This window comes from Eptesicus fuscus, chromosome 5 (genome assembly GCF_027574615.1).
Source record: "Eptesicus fuscus isolate TK198812 chromosome 5, DD_ASM_mEF_20220401, whole genome shotgun sequence".
NCBI lineage: Eukaryota > Metazoa > Chordata > Mammalia > Chiroptera > Vespertilionidae > Eptesicus > Eptesicus fuscus.
The window spans coordinates 23,195,020-23,212,894 of NC_072477.1; the positions used below are offsets into that span (position 1 = coordinate 23,195,020).

The following is a 17,875-nucleotide window of genomic DNA, read 5'->3' on the forward strand; positions in this document are numbered from 1 at the left end:
TGGCTGCGTGGTCACTTCGCAGTCACCAACCAGGGACCAGGGGTGAACCTGGAACCTGGAGAACTTTCAACGCGGCACTTATTAACGTTTATAACTGCGACTGAAACGGACTGACTTCTGCTAAGTAAACGGTTGTGCTTTGCCTTTTAACATGGAGACTTCTGGGAAGAACTTCAAAGAAACTGGGCGCATTGGGACCTCAAGAAACGGAGAAATTTATCTACACAGTGCTTTTTCTCCCAAGGAGTGGGAAGCACTTCTTAAACACCACCTCTGATGTTGGTGTTTCCTAAGTACTACCCTACGAATAAGCACGCAGCGATAAGCCGGAGAAAGCGGGGAGTTCACAGAGTAAACTCCACAACAAAAGAGTTAACCCTTCCCGGGTCACCCCAGACGTGAGCTTCGGCCCCTTCCTGGCTTTCTACTGCGCAACCAAACTGTGCTTGCGCCAATGGTGGCCGTCACATCGCTTACCAGTTGATTTAACAGACACTTTAGCCAGCCTATCGTAACTTCGAGCTGTCCAGCCACCAGCCAATCACAGCTACAGCTTGGTCCAGAACGCTCCAGGTCCGGGCGGGAGCTAACACCGGGTCCAGGAAAAGGGGCGGTAAGGAAGCTATGACGGACAAGTACAGTAAGCCAATTAGAGCAGAGATCCTCTGCCTCACCATCCAATGGAGAGGTAGGAAGTATAAAACGGGGTGGGCCTGTTGTCATGGGGGAGGTGGTGGCGCTTGGTGGCTTCTGGCGGCCGAGGTAGAGGCAGTGGCGCTGGAGTTGGTTGGGGGCAGCGGCAGGTGAGTGCGGGTAACGCCGGCCTGAAGTCTGGGGGCCGTCGCGGGGCGGAAACTCGACCTCGGCTCTTCGGAGGCGGAGGCCAGAGGAAGGGGCGCTGGACTGCGGGTCGGGCCGGGGCCAGGGCGGAGGCGGGGGCGGCGGCGGCGGCGGCGAGTTCGCGCTGACTGGGCTGGTGGGAGAATGGCCCGGCTCCCGGCGGCGGAGTTCGCGTCGGCCAGGTAGGCTGGGGCCAGACCCCAGCGGGTCAGGCCGGGACGTCCCTTGGGACGGGGTGCTTGCTCGGGTCTGGAACACGGACCGCGGCCGGTGTGTGTGTGGGGTAGGTCCCTGGGGAGACGGGAGCGACCCGGGGTCCCAGACAGGGTGGTGACCGGTAATGACCCGGTCCGAGGACGGGGTGATTCGGGAATACCCAGGACAGTTGGGGTTCGAGGGAGAAGAGGAACCCTAGAAGTCCGGGAGCGGTCGAGCGGAGTGCTGGGAGGGGGGGGGGGGGTTAGGTAGGAGTCGGGAAACTGGGAGGGGCCCGGGTTCGAAGGAGATGGGAGACCGAGGGCGGCGGGGGTCCGTGATGACAGGGAGCGACCTGAGTCCTAGCGAGGGCGTGGAGAAATGGCAGGGAGGGGGTGGGAACCCTCCTGAGCATCGGTCACAATCGGAGGGAGGAGGGCTCCTGGGGAGTTAGGGAACTGCGGGTCTTAGGAGGGTCGGTCCGGTGGAGACCTTGAACAGCTTGGGGCGGAACTGGAGCGCCCTGCCCCCGCCATCGCTGGTCTGGGATGGGAGACTCAGGACTGAACTGGGAACTCCTCTGAGTCTGAGGATCCCCGACACCAGGGAGGAAAAAAATCCTCGAGGAGTAACTCGAGTTTGAGACTGGGGTGAGAGGTCTGGCCGGGGAGTGGAAGTTCTTTCAGTTAGGAGTCTAGCTCCACGACAGGCAGGTGGGCGGGGAGAAATAATTTCCTTGTGGGAAGGGAGTGAGAAGATAGGGCGGAGTAGGAGCGAGCCAGAGAGTTGCTCAGGAGGAGAGCAGTGGTCTTGTGCAAACTGGCCAGGAGATAAGAGAAATTAACAGCGAGGTCATTAAGAAGCTCTAAGGACTTCAGAAACAGAAGCAACTTAAGCCTCCTAGTACGAAGATGCCACGAAGAACCAGAGAAAGGGTCCTAAAAGCAAGGCTTAAGTGACTTGCATTGCAGTGTTTTAGAAAAATTTGTTTTTAGGATGACAGCACAGTAATATTAGAAAATAGGGACATTGACGGGCTGGGGGAATTTGAAAGAGGAAAGGGGAGGACTATAAAGAAGTGGGACTGGGGACTTGAACAGAGAGAGGAGAGGCATGCAGAGGAGAGGCATTCCCTTGCCAAATTATAACTAAGTTTGAATTCTAGTTCCACCACTTAGCTTAGACAACGTAACGTCTCTGTGCAAAAGTTTTCTCAGCTGTATAATAGGGGTAATAATAATTTCTACTTTATAGGTTTGTATTTTTCACACGAGTTAATATCTGTAGAACCTTTAGAATAGTGACTGGTACAGAGTGAGCATGTGTACTGGATTTTAAAATAGAGGATGAAGACAGACCAGAGTTCTTTAATGAGGTGGTTCTCAAACCTTAGCTTGCACCGGAATCACCTGGAGGGCTTGGTAAACTACACACTGCTGGCCCCAGGGCATTTCTGATTCAGTACGTCTGGGTGGCGCTTGAGAATTTACATTTACTTCAGGTGATGCTTATGTTGATCCACTTTAAGAACCACTGTTTTATTTATTTGTTTATTTTTAATTCTAATCGGAGGATATTTTTCCATTGATTTTTTTTTTTTTTTTTTTAAAGAGAGTGGAAAGGATTGGGAGAGACCGGGAGAGAGAGAGACATTTAGATGTGAGGTCGACTAAGTTGCCTGCAACCCAGGTAAGTTTCCCTGACTGGAATGGAACCTGGACTCTTCAATCAGTGGGCCAATGCTCCATCCAGTGAGCCAAACTGGCTAGGGCAAGAACCACTGCTTTAAATGAAAACAGTAATATTGTGGCAACCTTAAAATACCTGTCTACCCAGCTAGGGACAGAGGCATATTGCAGAAAAGATCTTAATATAAGGGCCCTCTATTTTAAGCCTGTTTTTCAAACTGTGGGATCATGATTTACTAGTAATTTATCAAATCAGTTTTTAGTGGCTTACCACTATCCCCTGGAGGGGGTGTGCAGGAGTCAGCCAATGGATGTTTTGCTCTCCCAGGGGTGTTTCTCTCTAAAAAAAAAAAAAGAAAAGAAAATGAAATAGATGAACAGAATTGACTAGGATTGCACTTGGTAAGGAAAAGTATTGTTTTGGGAAATTTCTCTCATACAATTGTGTACTAGGTCACAATGTAAAATGTATTTCTGACAGTCAAAAGACTGAAAAACTGTTTTGAGCCATACAGTGCAGCAAAAGCAGCCCCTCAGTAGGGGTATCTAGGGACTGGGTTTATTACTCATTTCTTTGTCTTCTTTTTGTGCTAATTCTTTCTCAGGTTGTGATAAATTCTATTAAATTTCTTAAGTTTCTGATTTTATTCTGTGTTTGCCTTATCATGTATCGTGTTGTACCTCTTTTTAGAGATTGAGAATTTTTGGCACTAGGATTTAAGGGAAGTTGAGGCAGAGAAATGAAATTGAGTGGTGTTTTTCAGATGTAGCACACTTTGTTTCACTTGTGCCTCCTTCACCCTTTCTTTTTTACCACCCTACTGTAAAGTATTGTTTGTAAAAAACCCTAAATATACACAGACATATTTACAGTAAATGATTAACACTGGAATGGACTGGTTTGAGAACATTATATGAACAGAAAATAAGTAAAAACCAAGTATGACACATTTCAAAAGAGAAAAGCGAAAGGGTGTTTGTTTTTTAGAGTAAAAGTATCTTAAAACTGTTCATGGCCTTACACTAATACAAAACATAATAGAAAAGCATCTTAATATTTTTGTTTTTTTAAAATATATTTTTATTGATTTCAGAGAGAGATCATCAATGATAAAAGAGAATCATTGATTGGCTGCCTCCTGCTCGTCCCCACTGGGAATCGAGCCCACAATCCTGGCACGTGCCCTCACTGGGAATCAAACCATGACCTCCTGGTTCATAGGTCGATGCTCAACCACTAACCTGCACCTAGCTGGGCTAGAAAAGCATTTTTAAAGGAACGAGATATACTTCACTTGTGTATTTTAGATTTTTGGAGAAGAAATAGCGATGAAGCATGCAACAGACATGTATTTCAGAGGGAAGGGGGCAATGGGAAGAGATTAACCAAAGAATTTGTATGCATACTAGAGGCCCAGTGCAGGACATTGGTGCACTGGGTGTGTGTGTGTGTGTGTGGGTGTGGGGGGGTGTTCCTCAGCCCAGCCTGCACCCTCTCGCAGTCTCAGAACCCTCGGGGGATGTGTGACTGAGGGCTAAGGCCTGCTCCCCACAGGCAGTCGGACATCTTGATCTTTAGTGCTGCCGTGGAGTCAGGAGAGGCTCCCACCACCACCACTGTGCGTGAGCCCGGCTTCTGGCTCGGGTGTTCCCCCTGTGGGAGCACACTGACCACCACCAGGGGGGCAGCTCCTGCGTTGAGTGTCTGCCCCCTGGTGGTCAGAGCATGTCAAAGCGACCGGTCGTTCCGCTGTTCGGTCGATTTGCTTATTACCCTTTTATTATATAGGATTATATAGGACTAGCGTTCCCGTTGCAGGAAAAATCCTGCAATAGGATTTCTTGCTGCACTCTACCCTGCCTCCGTTCCTCCCTTGTCGCCCGCCCCGCCTTCTCCGCCAGCCCGCCTGCTTTTCCCTTCGCCCCCGGCCCCGCCTCCGCTCCGCCCTTGTCACCCGCCCCGCCTTCTCCACCAGCCCGCCTGCTTTTCCCTTCGCCCCCGGCCCTGACTTCGCTCCTCCCTTCTCCTCCCCCCCCACCCCCCCCCCGCTTGCTTGCTTCTTCAAAGCTTTACTCCCTTCTGCAGCTCTTGGCTTCTTTCGACGCTGTCTTGATATGCAAATTAGCCACCATCTTTGTTGGGGTAATTTGCATGCTTGTCCTGATTGGTTGGTGGGCGTGGCTTGGCTGGTGGGAGTGGCTTAGGTGTAGCGAAGGTTCGGTCAGTTTGCATATTTGTCTATTATTAGATTAGATAGGATTATATAGGATAGGATATGCATAACACATGGACACAGACAATAGTGTGGTGAAGGCCTGGGGAGGAGGTGGGAGAAGGGTGGAGGTGTTCAATAGGAGAAAAAAGGGAGACATTTGTAATATCTTCAACAATAAAGATCAATTTAAAAAAGAAAAAAAATAGTAATAATACTGGACAGTAAAATACACTTACGGTAGAGGCTTCACAGCAAAGTAAATAGTTTATTAAGTAGGAACTTTTGTTCTGATGGTTTTCTCCCTTGGGAATGAACTGGCTGTGGCATATGCTATTAATGTAACTTGTTTGAAGGACCTAAATGTAATCCACGATACTTACTTTAAGGTATATTGAGAATATATATGTATGTTTTGTGCTTTTCTTGGTTTGATTTTTCTATAAAAACTAGGTGGTTTATTATTTGGAAAGAGTTTATTTAGATCTGTTTTTATGGGTATAAGAACAGAGAAAGCAGCATTGAAAATAGATTGTTGCAGCCCTCTTTAAAATTTTTAATCTAGTGGATTTATGTAACCTTTTCATTAACGCTTTGTGAAATTGAAGAATATTGATGAAGCTTTGCAGTAGGATGTTTAATTTTTTTCTCTCTCAAAAATTATTTGTAGTTTTATTTCAGATTTTTGTTTTGTTAAAATTTTTATTTTTGTTTGGAAGACTGCAAAACATAATCATTGCATGTTTGAGTTGAAAATCATAAGCAGTCTTTTCACAAAACAAATTTACTAATTTTGGGGAACAAAGATTCCAAGGATGAAAGCTTTTGAATTCCTTGCATTGAGTTAAATGTAGGATCCCTACCACCAAAATGGTTATTCTTTAAATCAGCGGTCTCCAACCTTTCTGACCTCACAGACCATCAGTGGTCCACAGACCACCGGTTGGCGGCTGCTGCTTTAAGTCATTATACAGTTGGTGAGCACATTTGTATAGATCATTTAGTTCTTTACTAACTGATGGAGGAATGCAAAATCTTAATAATCAAGTGTGGGAAAATGTAAATGTTCATCCTTATAATTTTAAGCATTGACTTGTTTTGCTTCTTTATTTTTCTTTATTGAATTTGAGAGAGAGAGAGAGAGACTTGTTGTTCATTTATGTGTTCATTGGTTGCTTCTTGTATGTGTCTTGACTCCATCAAACCTGCAACCAGGCATATCTGGACAATGCTCTAACCAACTGAGCTACCTGGCCATGGCTACTTACTTTTCCTTTATTTTTTCTTACATATTTTTATTGCTTTTTAGAGAAAAAGTGAGAGAGAAACATTGTTGTGAGAGCTTAACATGTTAGTCTGCTTCCTGCATGCCCCCCATCGGGGATCAGGCCCACAACCTGGGCATGTGCCCTGACTGGGAATCAAACTGGCAATCGTTTGGTGCATGGGAAAAGGCCCAACCAACTGAGCTACACTGGTCAGGGCTACGTACTTGCTTCTTAATAAATGGACTTTAGTCAGCTGACTTATCCATAATTTAATCATACTTATCTATGAATAGCTTTGCTTGCTCAACTCATTTTACAGTGAGATTTCTTAATTTGTAGTGGTTTTTCAATACCAAAGAAACTGTGTGCTCCTGATGGTACAATTTAAATCATTTTAAATGAGACTCAGTTTTACATATCAAAGATTATTCATGTAAATGATTTTCAAAAGTGGAATTCAATTAACACTAGTTAATTAAGTTTATTTTCTATTTCAGTAAAGTTTTGTCTTTTATAAATAACTTTTAATCTTTCTCCACTTATTACTATATGGGTAGCGCTCTAGCTACCCATATAGTAAATCCTAATGGAAATGTTGGTACTTAAAACCTAGTTCTTTCAAAGTACAAAACACCTATATTTGGTTTTTAGTTTGCTGGGAGAATTCCTTTTATAGAAAAGGTCCCAGTGAACTTATCACCTTGAAGTAAAGTCTTATTTAATAGAGTACTTGAAAAGCTACATTTTATTTTGGGTTTAATATATTTTGATTTCTACATAATAGATCTTGAATTCTGCTGATTTCTGAATTCTGATATGTTTCTTTGATAGGGCTAGGGAGAAAGGAAACAATTGTTTTATTTTTAAAATTTGCTCATCTTATTTTTTTTAAAATATATTTTATTGATTTTTTATAGAGAGGAAAGGAGAGGATAGAGAGTTAGAAACATCGATGACAGAGAAACATCGATCAGCTTCCCCCTGCACACCCCCTACTGAGGATGTGCCCGCAACCAAGGTACATGCCCTTGACCGGAATCGAACCTAGGACCCTTCAGTCCACAGGCTGATGCTCTATCCACTGAGCCAAAGTTAGGGCTTTGCTTATCTTATTTAAAAAAATCTTGGCATATTAAGTCTTTTATTTGCAAAGAAAATCTGTTTCCGTAATATATTGAAAATTTCATTATTAAAGGTAGAAATACTCTGTAAGGCTTTAGGGTGTTTGTTCAGGTGTGAGACACAGATACTGTTACATATCTTATTGCCATGTATGCATTATCTCATTGCCATATATTTTTGAGAATATAAAGTATGCATTTAGAAATCTTGGGGCAAAAGGAGGGTTGAAACTAAGGGAGAATGAGAACACTGATGATGTGCTTAAGCGGGAGTCTGGAGCATCTGCAGGAAGTATGTCTAGAGGAGTGAGCTGTTCTTGGCTGTTTTCCTGGAGTGACATATGTAAAGGAGGATGATCCTATTTGCAACATTCTCCCATGGACATATTTTTTTGTTCTGTGTAGTTTCCATGGCTTGCTTTAACTCTTCCTTTGTTTTCTTCCACTCAGGAAAGCATGTCAGAATGCAAGTGAATAGACTGACAATTGCTAGTCCTAGAAGATGGGGGAGCCTGGGTAAGATATTGTAGATTTAGAAGAAGATTGGGCCCTGGCTGGTGTGCTTAGTGGTTAGAGCATCAGCCTGTGCACTGAGAGTTTTAGGTTGGATTCCTGGTCAAGGGCATGTACCTGGATTGCAGGTTCCATCCCCTCCCCAGGTCGGGGCACATGTGGGAGGCAACCATTCAATGCCGACACACTGATGTTTCTCTTTCTCCTCCTCTCCCGCCTCCCTTCCACACTCTCTCTTAAAAAAATAAATAAAAATAAATAAAAAAATAGAAGGTTGGACACTAGTCTCTGCTTCTGCAGCTCTTGGAAGTAGGTCCCCAGCAATCATAACTAGACCAAGCCTTCTTACTGGTCCTTTCCAATGGAGTTTAGGATTAAGCAGTAGAAAGAGATTCCTAGTCATCTTAAATGAATTAACCAAGGAGCTGCTATATTAATAATTAATGTTCAGTGACTTCCTCTTCTCTCCCCACCAAAACTCTTATTTCTCCCCACTTGCTTGCTGATACCTTATATTCTTCTAATCAGGATTGAAGTCTTGAATTTTCTGATCAGCTCGCAAAATCTTAATTGTGGTAAATTGTTTATAGTATTAAGGTGTATATAGTTAATTAGGAAAATTATTATTTGATCAGATTTTTTCCAGTTTAGTTAGGGAGAGAGAGGGATTGAAAGCTGTAGAACATTGTTTAGCTCCTGAATATAAGCAAAGGGAAGCTAGGAGCACAGAAAAACAACAACATTCATAACTTGATTTAAGATTGACCTTGGCTACCTTTGACCTTAGAACAGTAAGTTAGTGATGCCTTTGTCTGGGTCGGCTATGCAAAAGTCCACCTCAGGTACCTTTCAGTTGTGTCATGGGGTGCTGCTTTGCAAATTTATGAAGGTTCATTTAATTACTTTTAATATAACCAACTTTGTTCTAAGGAATTTTAGCTGTCAGTATTCTTTTTAAAAAAAATCTTTATTGTTGAAAGTATTACATATGTCTCCTTTTTCCCCCCATTGACCTCTTCTAGCCTGCCTCTACCCCTAGCCCCAGGCCTTCACCACCTTACGTCAGTATTCTTTAATTTAGATACACTTTTTTCAACCTGGAATCTCACAGAACCATAGAATAGCCTGATTATGACAGAAGTATATTAATAACTACCATATTATTAAATTGAAAAAGGCATACTTTGTGTTCTGAGGAAGCATGATAGAATGGACAAAGTCCAGGTTTTATAATTGTATGACCATGTTTTTTTAATCCTGGCTCTATTATTTACTAATTGAGCAGCTTATTCAACCTTTCTTAGCCTCAGTTTTGTCATCTGTAAAATGGAGCTTAAATTATCCTCTTTACTAGTCTGATGGTGAGAACTGAATGAAAAACATTTTGTATAGTGCCTTGCCCATAGTGGGTGCTCAACATGTAGCAATGTTAATTAATAATAATTATAACAATACTAGGCCTATTATAGACTTCTCTTTCTAGGAAGGTCTATTATTCCAGATACTATGATTAGTGGCAGTTAGGAAAACCAGAGTTGATTTTAAAGTTTTACATGTATTTTAAGCATTTACATCTATTTGTTGTTTCACTCATACATGCATTCATTGGTTGCTGCTTGTATGTGCCCTGAATGGGATTGAACCCACAACTTTGCTGTATCGGGATGATGCTCTAACCAGCTGAGCTACCCGGCCAGGGCCTGTATTTTAAGCATTGATTATTTTGTTTTTGTGGTTCGTTTAGTTTGGTGGCTTAGTTTAAAAAATGTGGCAAATGAGGCTAAAATTTTTTGTGTTGTCACTGGCTGTGTCTCTAGCATTACCTGATCCTCTTCCAAATATGTATGCTTTTTTAAAAAGTTATTTATTTATTTATTTTATTATTATTGTTTAGTCCTTACTCGAGGATATTTTCCCATTGATTTTTAGAGAGAGTGGAAGAGAGAAGGAAAGACCGAGAGATATATCCATGTGAGAGAAACATTGATTGGTTGCTTCCTGCAGGAGCCCAGACCAGGGCCTAGGCTGGGGAGGAGCCTGCAACTGAGGTACATGCCCTTGACCAGAATTGAACCTGGGATCCTTCGGTCCACAGGCTGACGCTGTATCCACTGAGTCAAACTGGCTATGGCTGTATGCATTTTTGTTAACAGTGGGAACCATTAACCTTACTGCTAGAAGAAACTGAACATTATAGATTTAATGATTATAAATTACTTATAAATTCCAGTTGGAAAGAATCAATGTTTATCTATCTCCACAACATTTAATACATTCCTCTTCACTGTTGACCCAGAAGTAGATTTTATTTCTAAGTTAAGTCCTGTACCTTTCCTTAGTTAAGGATTTGGTCAGAGGTGAAAGAAAAAATTTTCTGCATCTGTAGAAAATTGTTAAAAGCTGTATTTTTTCTTTTTAAAATATATGATTTTAGGGAGAGAGAGAAAAACTTTGATTTGTTCTTCGACTTATTTATGCATTCATTAGTTGCTTCTGGTATGTGTGCTGACCAGAGATTGAACCAGAACTGGCAACCTTGGTGTATCAGGATGATGCTCTAACCCCGTGGTCGACAAACTGCGGCTCGCGAGCCACATGCGGCTCTTTGGCCGCTTGAGTGTGGCTCTTCCACAAAATACCATGGCCTGGGCGAGTCTATTTTGAAGAAGCGGCGTTAGAAGAAGTTTAAGTTTAAAAAATTTGGCTCTCAAAAGAAATTTCAATCGTTGTACTGTTGATATTTGGCTCTGTTGACTAATGAGTTTGCCTACCACTGCTCTAATCAATTGAGCTACCTGGCCAGGGTGCTATCTCTTAAATTGTCTCTTAAAGCAGGTGTACAATTTCCTTTACATTCATGATGTAATGGGTTTTCTTTAAATGTCATCAATGAATACAATTTTTGAATGTTAATCATTTTAAAGAGTTGATTCATTCTTTTTAAAAATTATTTATTATTGGTAGTCTGAAGGGATGACATTTTCTATGATAGCCAAGCCTTATGTATTTTTGCAAAGAATACAGTATTGAAAATATTGGCAAGAAAATGAACTGTAAATGTCCATTTGTAGGACTGGTCATCATTTCTAAAAATGTTAATATTAACATGTTATATCAAAAGCTATTCATTTAAAATATATTTTTTTATTGATTGCAGAGAGGAAGGGAGAGGGAGAGAGAGATAAAATATTAGTGATGAGTGAAAATAATTTATTGGCTACCTCTACATGCTTCATACCAGGGATCAAGCCTGCAACCCTGGCATGTGCCTTGACCGGGAATTGAGCCGTGACTTCCTGGTTCATAGGTCAATACTCAACCACTGAGCTACAGTTTCTGCTGGGCAAAAACTGTTCATTTCTTTTTTTTTTTTTACATTTATTTATTTATTAAATTTTTTTTTTCTTTATTGATTAACCATTACTCCTCTCAACCCCCCACTCATGCCCTCACCCCCCTGGTCTCTGTCCATTGGTTAGGCATAACTGTTCATTTCTTAATGATCTCTTTCTCTTATATTCTAGCTTAATTTTAGAAAACATATAGTTTGGTATTTTATCCTGTTTTTGAGTTATTTGTGATATTTAATCTCTTCATAAAGTTATACATTTTTTGTAGTTAGGACTTTGTTTTATATTTTTTAGTATTATCTGGCATACATAAATGTACTGAATGAATGGTGGGGAGATCCTGATTGGAGGCTTCCCTCTGGCACCTGGGACCTGGGTTTCCCTTGCAGCCCTGGCTTCGTCCAGAAGGTCGTCTGTAAGGACGTCTGGTCTAATTAGCCTATTATACTTTTATTATTATAGATAATTTATGTAAAGAGTTTAATACAGTGCATGGCCTGTAAAAGAGTCTTGTATATAATGTTTATGTTGGCCAATGTCACCCCAATAATTTTAATAAAAAAAATGATCTAGCAAAATATGAGTCTTGTATACTGGTATAAAGTTGAACTATGAGACTTAAACTTCATTTAAACATTAAAAATAATCTTGAAGTCTTGCCAGTTTGGCTCAGTGGATAGAGTGTCAGCTGTGGACTGAAGGGTCCTGGATTCAATTCCAGTCAAGAGCACATGCCCGGGTTGCGGGCTCGATCCCCAGTACGGGGTATGCAGGAGGCAGCTGATCAATGATTCTCTCATCATTGATGTTTCTGTCTCTATCTCCCTCTCCCTTTCTCTCTGAAATCAATAAAAAATATATATATTTTTAAAAATCTTAACTTTTTCTCAACTCTGTTGTATTTTCAGTCCAGTCTGTGGCAGAACTTGAATATTTTAATTCAGCTACATTTGTACCTTTAAGTCACAGTAAAGTCTTAATTATTTATTTATATCTAGATTAGCAGTGTTATAGCTAATCCCTAAATTCTTTTGATTATAAAGTGTAGCTGTAGAACCTATTAGATAAATTTTCATTAAACCGATTTCTATTTTATTTAAGATGATATTTAAATATTCAATCTCCTTGACATTGAATATCCTTATCAATAGCTTTCAATCTGTTACCTGAAACTCTTTGGATTGAGGGTGGATGTTTTCTGTTAGTAAAGAGTTCTCAGATCCATTTGCTCATCAAATAGTATATATAGACAAAATTAATACATTCTCAGTATGCATATGTATACATACACATACATATATATTTAGAACTTTTATACGTATGTATATATAAATATATGAAGGATATATTCTTACATATTCTTATATATCATATCTATATGTTGAGATGAATTAAAATTTTTTATTTTATTTTAAAGGTTATTCATAATAGTTTTGGTGGTTTTTGACTATTTGCTACATCAATGGATATTGAAAATTCAGCTACCATTTTCACTTTTAAAAGGCTTGTCATACTTAAAAGCTCTCGGCATACTTTTTCTACCTTTTTCTTATCCAATGTGCCATTTCAGAAATACTAGTATAATTCTGTTCCCCCAGTGTGGAATATGCATTTTTTAAAAAAATATATTTTATTGATTTTTTACAGAGAGGAAGGGAGAGGGATAGACAGCTAGAAACATCGATGAGAGAGAAACATCGACCAGCTGCCTCCTGCACACCCCCCACTGGGGATGTGCCCGCAACCAAGGTACATGCCCTTGACCGGAATCGAACCTGGGACCCTTCAGTCCGCAGACCGACGCTCTATCCACTGAGCCAAACCGGTTTCGGCGGAATATGCATTTTTTAAAAATATATTTTTTTATTGATTTCAGAGAGAAAGGAAGAGAGAGAGAAATAGAAACATCAATGATGAGAATCATTGATCGGCTGCCTCCTGCATGCCCCACACTAGGGATCAAGCCGGCAACCCAGCCATGAGTCCTTGACTGGAATTGAACCCGAGACCCTTCAGTGCACAGGCCAATGCTCTATCCACTGAGCCAAACCAGCTAGGACGCATATGCATTTTTTAAAATATATATATTTTATTGATTTTTTACAGAGAGAGGAAGAGAGAGGGATAGAGAGCTAGAAACACCGACGAGAGAGAAACATCGATCAGCTGCCTCCTGCACACCCCCCCACTGGGGATGTGCCCGCAACCAAGGTACATGCCCTTGACCGGAATCGAACCTGGGACCTTTCAGTCCACAGGCCGACGCTCTATCCACTGAGCCAAACCGGTTTCGGCTGCATTTTTTTCCTTAAAAAACATCTTCATTCAGGGATAATTGACATATGATGAAATTGCACAATATTTAAAGTATATAATTTTATGAGTTTTGACCTATTTATACACCACAACTAGGGTAAGGAACATACTACTCTAAAAGTTTCCTTTTGCCCCTTTGTAATCCATCTCTCTTTCTACTCCCAGAGGTAACCACTAACCTGCTGTTGTTATAGATTAGTTTGCATTTTCTAGAATTTTATGTAAAAAAGAGATATATAGTGTATACACCTTTTTTGAGAGAGAGGTCTGGCTTTTTTCACTCAGTCTAATTATTTTGAGATTTATTTATGTTATTTTGTGTATCAGTAATTTATTTTGATTGCTCAGTAGTATTTCAGTATATGGCTATATCACTGTTGTTAAAATCTGTTCTGTTGATAGTCATAGGATTATTTCTAGTTTTTAGCTATTCAAATAAAGCTTCTATGAACATTCATGTAGAAGTTTTTGTATGAACACATATTTTCATTTCTTTTGGGTATATAATAGTGGAATTACTGGGTCATATGGTAACTGTTTTCCAAAGCAGCTATACTGTTTCATATTCCCACTATAAGTGAGAATGGGAATTCCATTTTTTCTACATCCTCACCACCACTTGTTATTATCTGTTTTTTTATTATAGCCATTAGAGTTAGGATGTGATAATTTACTGTATGTGTTTTGTTTTAATTGATTTAAGAGAAGGAGAGGAAGGGGGAGGGAGAGAGGGAGAAGGGAGAGAGAGAGGGAGAGAGGGCGAGGGAGGGAGAGGAAGGAAAAGAAAGAAACATCAATTTGTTATTTCACTTACTTAGGCATTCATTGGTTGATGGGCTATCAATCTGCAACCTTGGCTCTAACCAACTGAGTTACCAGGCCAGGGCTCATTGTGGTTTTGTTTGCATTTTCCTGTAGGCTAATGATGTTGAGAAATTTTTTACGGGTTTATTGGCCATTTGTATATCTTCTTTGGAGAAATGTCTATTCAGATCCCTTGCCTATTTATAAAATGGGGATATTTGCCTTCTATTACTGAGTTATGAGTTTTAAAAAACCTTTCATATTCTGGATACAAATCCCTTATCAGATGAATGATTTGTACTTTTTTTTTTCCAGTATGTGGGCTGTGTTTTCACTTTCTTTTTTAAAAAAATTTTTCAATATTTTTTTATTGATTTCAGAGAGGGAGAGAGAAACATCAATAATGAGAGAGAATCATTGATCAGCTGCCTTCTGCACGCCCCCTACTGGGGATTGAACTTGCAACTTTGGCATGTGCCCTTGACCTGGAATCGAACCTGGGACCCTTCAGTCCACAGGCCGACATTCTGTCCACTGAGCCAAACTGTCCAGGGCTCCCTTTGGAGGTTCCTTGGGCTCCCTGAGTTGCAGGTTCAGTCCCCATCAGGAGGCAACCAATTGATGTGTCTCTCTCACAGTGATGTTTCTCTCTCTCTCTCTCTCTCTCTGTCTGTCTCTCTCTCTCTCTCTGTCTCTCTCTCCTCTCTCCCTCCCTTTCTTCTACTCTCTCTAAAAAAAAAATCATTGGAAAAAAATATCCTTGGGTAGGATTAACAAAAAATAAAAATAAAAGATTTGCTAATTTGTTAGGGAGAAAGTAGTAATTGGTTTCTGAAATGTGTATTTATTTGATCATTTAAAATATGAACATTAATCTTTAAATATTTCCTTTTAGTGAAGTTATATTCCTCTTCTTTGTCCATTTTTTTTTGAGTGGCTGTTAATTTTTACATGGACCTGGGGATGTATTATATTAAAAGATGTGACTTAATTTACATAAATGATAAACAAAAAGTTGTTTCATGTCCCTTTCAATTTAGTTTTGCCTTCCCTCCCTGTAACTACTTTCTAATTCTGTCTGTTCTTGAATTTCATACAGTAATAAAGTAGAACAATTATGACAATAAAAGTTATGTGACCGTGGTCTCTCTCTCAAAAGTTATGTGACTATGGTCTCTCTTTCAAAATAGTATACTGTACTAGTGTGCACCCTTCTTGTGTTGATGTGAGATGATAAAATGCCTACATGAAATGTAGTGAAGTGAATGACCTTCTGACTATACATCATGTTGACCTTAAAAGTAAAACAGCAAAAATGAGTTTATTTGGGCACAGCAAAGAATTGCAATTTGGGACAAGCAAACTATAGTAAAAGTCATAGGCATGTCCAACAAACAAAGGGCCATTATTTTATAGAGAAAAAGGAGGAAATTGGGAAGGGTTGTTTCAAATGAAAATTAATTGGATAGAAGCAGGAGTTCAGGGTGATGGGGGCTTCTCATTGGTTGAGAATTGTGGTAGTCAATTTCTGTGGGAAATGCAATGTACATTTTTTTCTGTTGGGGCCTGTAACTGTGATTCTTTCCTGTTGGGGGATCTGTAGTTAACAATTCTTTCTGTAGTGGATCTCTAGTGAAACTGTATGAGAGCTCCTCCTTTTGGCCCCCTGTAGTAGACTTCTAAAGTTTACTAAGATTCTTACTCATTACTTTAGTAGTTGTGAGATTTCATTTTATTAATTTTCACAGTCAGAAGGATCATCATCTGGTTTGTTTTTATATATATATACTAGTGGCCCAGTGTACAAAATTCGTGCACATTAAAAGGGAATTAATTAGAGGGAATATTTTAATATTGCTATTTGACCTTTCTCTAAAACAAAAATGTCAGAGATGAAAGAAAATTAGTAAAATGTATATGAAACTCTTCCTCCTGTCAGAGTCTGGGGCGTACCATGGGACCCAGAGTCAAGTCCCTGCCCACCCGTGCTCCTCGAAATCATGCAAGACCCAGACCCAGCTGGCCCCACCCCCGTCAAGCCCCACCAGCCGGCGGGTGCAGCCTCAGGTTCCTGGGCCTGGTGCTGGGCGGGGGGCACAGCCTCAGGTCCCCCGTCAAGCCCTGCCGGGTGGGGAGGCGCAGCCTCAGGGCCCTGTCAAGCCCTGCCAGGTCGGGGGGTGCAGCCTCAGGTCCCCCACGCACCCTCAGGTCCCCTGGTCTGGTGCCATGGCGGGGGGGGGGGGCGGCCTCAGGTCCCGCAGCCCATCACCGGGGCAGAGGGCATGGCCTGAGGTCCCCTGTCAAGCCCTGCAGGGCGGGTGGCATGGCCTGAGGTCCCCTGGCCTGGCGTTGGGGTGGGGCCGTACTGCCTGAGGTCCCCTGGCCTGGTGCTGGGATGGGGGGCACGGCCTGAGGTCCCCCAGCCTGGCGCCAGGGCATGGGAGCGTGGCTTGAGGTCCCCTGTCAAGCCCCACTGGGCGGGGGGGGGCGCAGCCTCAGGTCCCTGCTGATTGCTCCTTATGGGAACTTGGCCTCCGCTGTGGGTGCAGCCATCTTATGTTACGGAAAACCCTCCCTCCGCTGTGGGCGCAGCCATCTTTGTTGCAGAGTGATGGTTAATTTGCATATTCCCTCTTTATTAGATTAGATATATTTTATTGATTTCAGAGAGGAAGGGACAGGGAGAGAGAGATAGAAACATCAATGGTGAGAAAGAATCATTGACTTGCTGCCTCCTGTCCACCCCCTATTGGGGATCAAGCCCACAACCCAGGCATGTGCCCTTGACCAGAATCGAACCTGGGACTGTTCAGTCTGCAGGCTGATGCTCTATCCACTAAGCCAAATCTGCTAGGGCAGTGGTTGGCAAACTCATTAGTCAACAGAGCCAAATATCAACAGTACAACGATTGAAATTTCTTTTGAGAGCCGAAAACCGACTTCTGCACATGGGCCACAAAGTTTCAATCGCACTGTACGTGCACACCCGCACGTGGTATTTTGTGGAAGAGCCACACTCAAGAGGCCAAAGAGCCGCATGTGGCTCAAGAGCTGCAGTTTGCTGACCACTGTGCTAGGGCCATCATCTCCTTTGGATGATCCTGGAGCATTAAGCCATGACGATGTTGGTGATTAGATGTCAGGAGCAGATGATGTCAGTGGTTGGGAAAATTTAATATTTTTGGATTGTGGTTGACCGTGGGTAACTGAAACCATGGAAAGCAAAACCATGGATAAGAAAGTGCACCAAAAATGCATAAGAAAAAAAATACGTGCAAATACATTTAAGAGTTTTATAGGAATATCTATACTAATAAAAGGGTAATATGCTAATTAGACCGGACATCTTCTGGATGTTCTTCCGGACAAAGCCACAGTGGCGGGGGCCAAGGCAGAGGTGGTTAGGGGCAATCAGGCCGGCAGGGGAGAGCAGTTAGGGGCGATCAGGCCGGCAGGCAGAAGTGGTTAGGGGCCAATGGTCCTGGATTGCGAGAGGGATGTCCAATTGCCAGCAGTCGGGCATCCACCGAGGGGTCCCAGATTGGAGAGGGTGCAGGTCGGGCTGAG

At 41.8% G+C, this 17,875-nt stretch overlaps 1 protein-coding gene across 3 annotated transcripts in view; it reads left to right on the top strand.

Annotated features, from left to right (window-relative positions):
- The first annotated feature begins 717 nt into the window (after nucleotides 1-717).
- Nucleotides 718-17,875, top strand: part of NUMB (NUMB endocytic adaptor protein) — a 157,483-nt gene continuing 140,325 nt past the window's right edge. For 2 of the 3 annotated variants that reach the window (XM_028141428.2, XM_054715936.1), the window contains exon 1: nucleotides 718-803. The gene's annotated coding sequence lies outside the window, so the exon portion shown is untranslated. Of the gene's footprint in view, nucleotides 804-982; nucleotides 1,023-17,875 lie in introns of those variants that run through there. The other variant, XM_028141429.2, reaches the window with a different exon arrangement.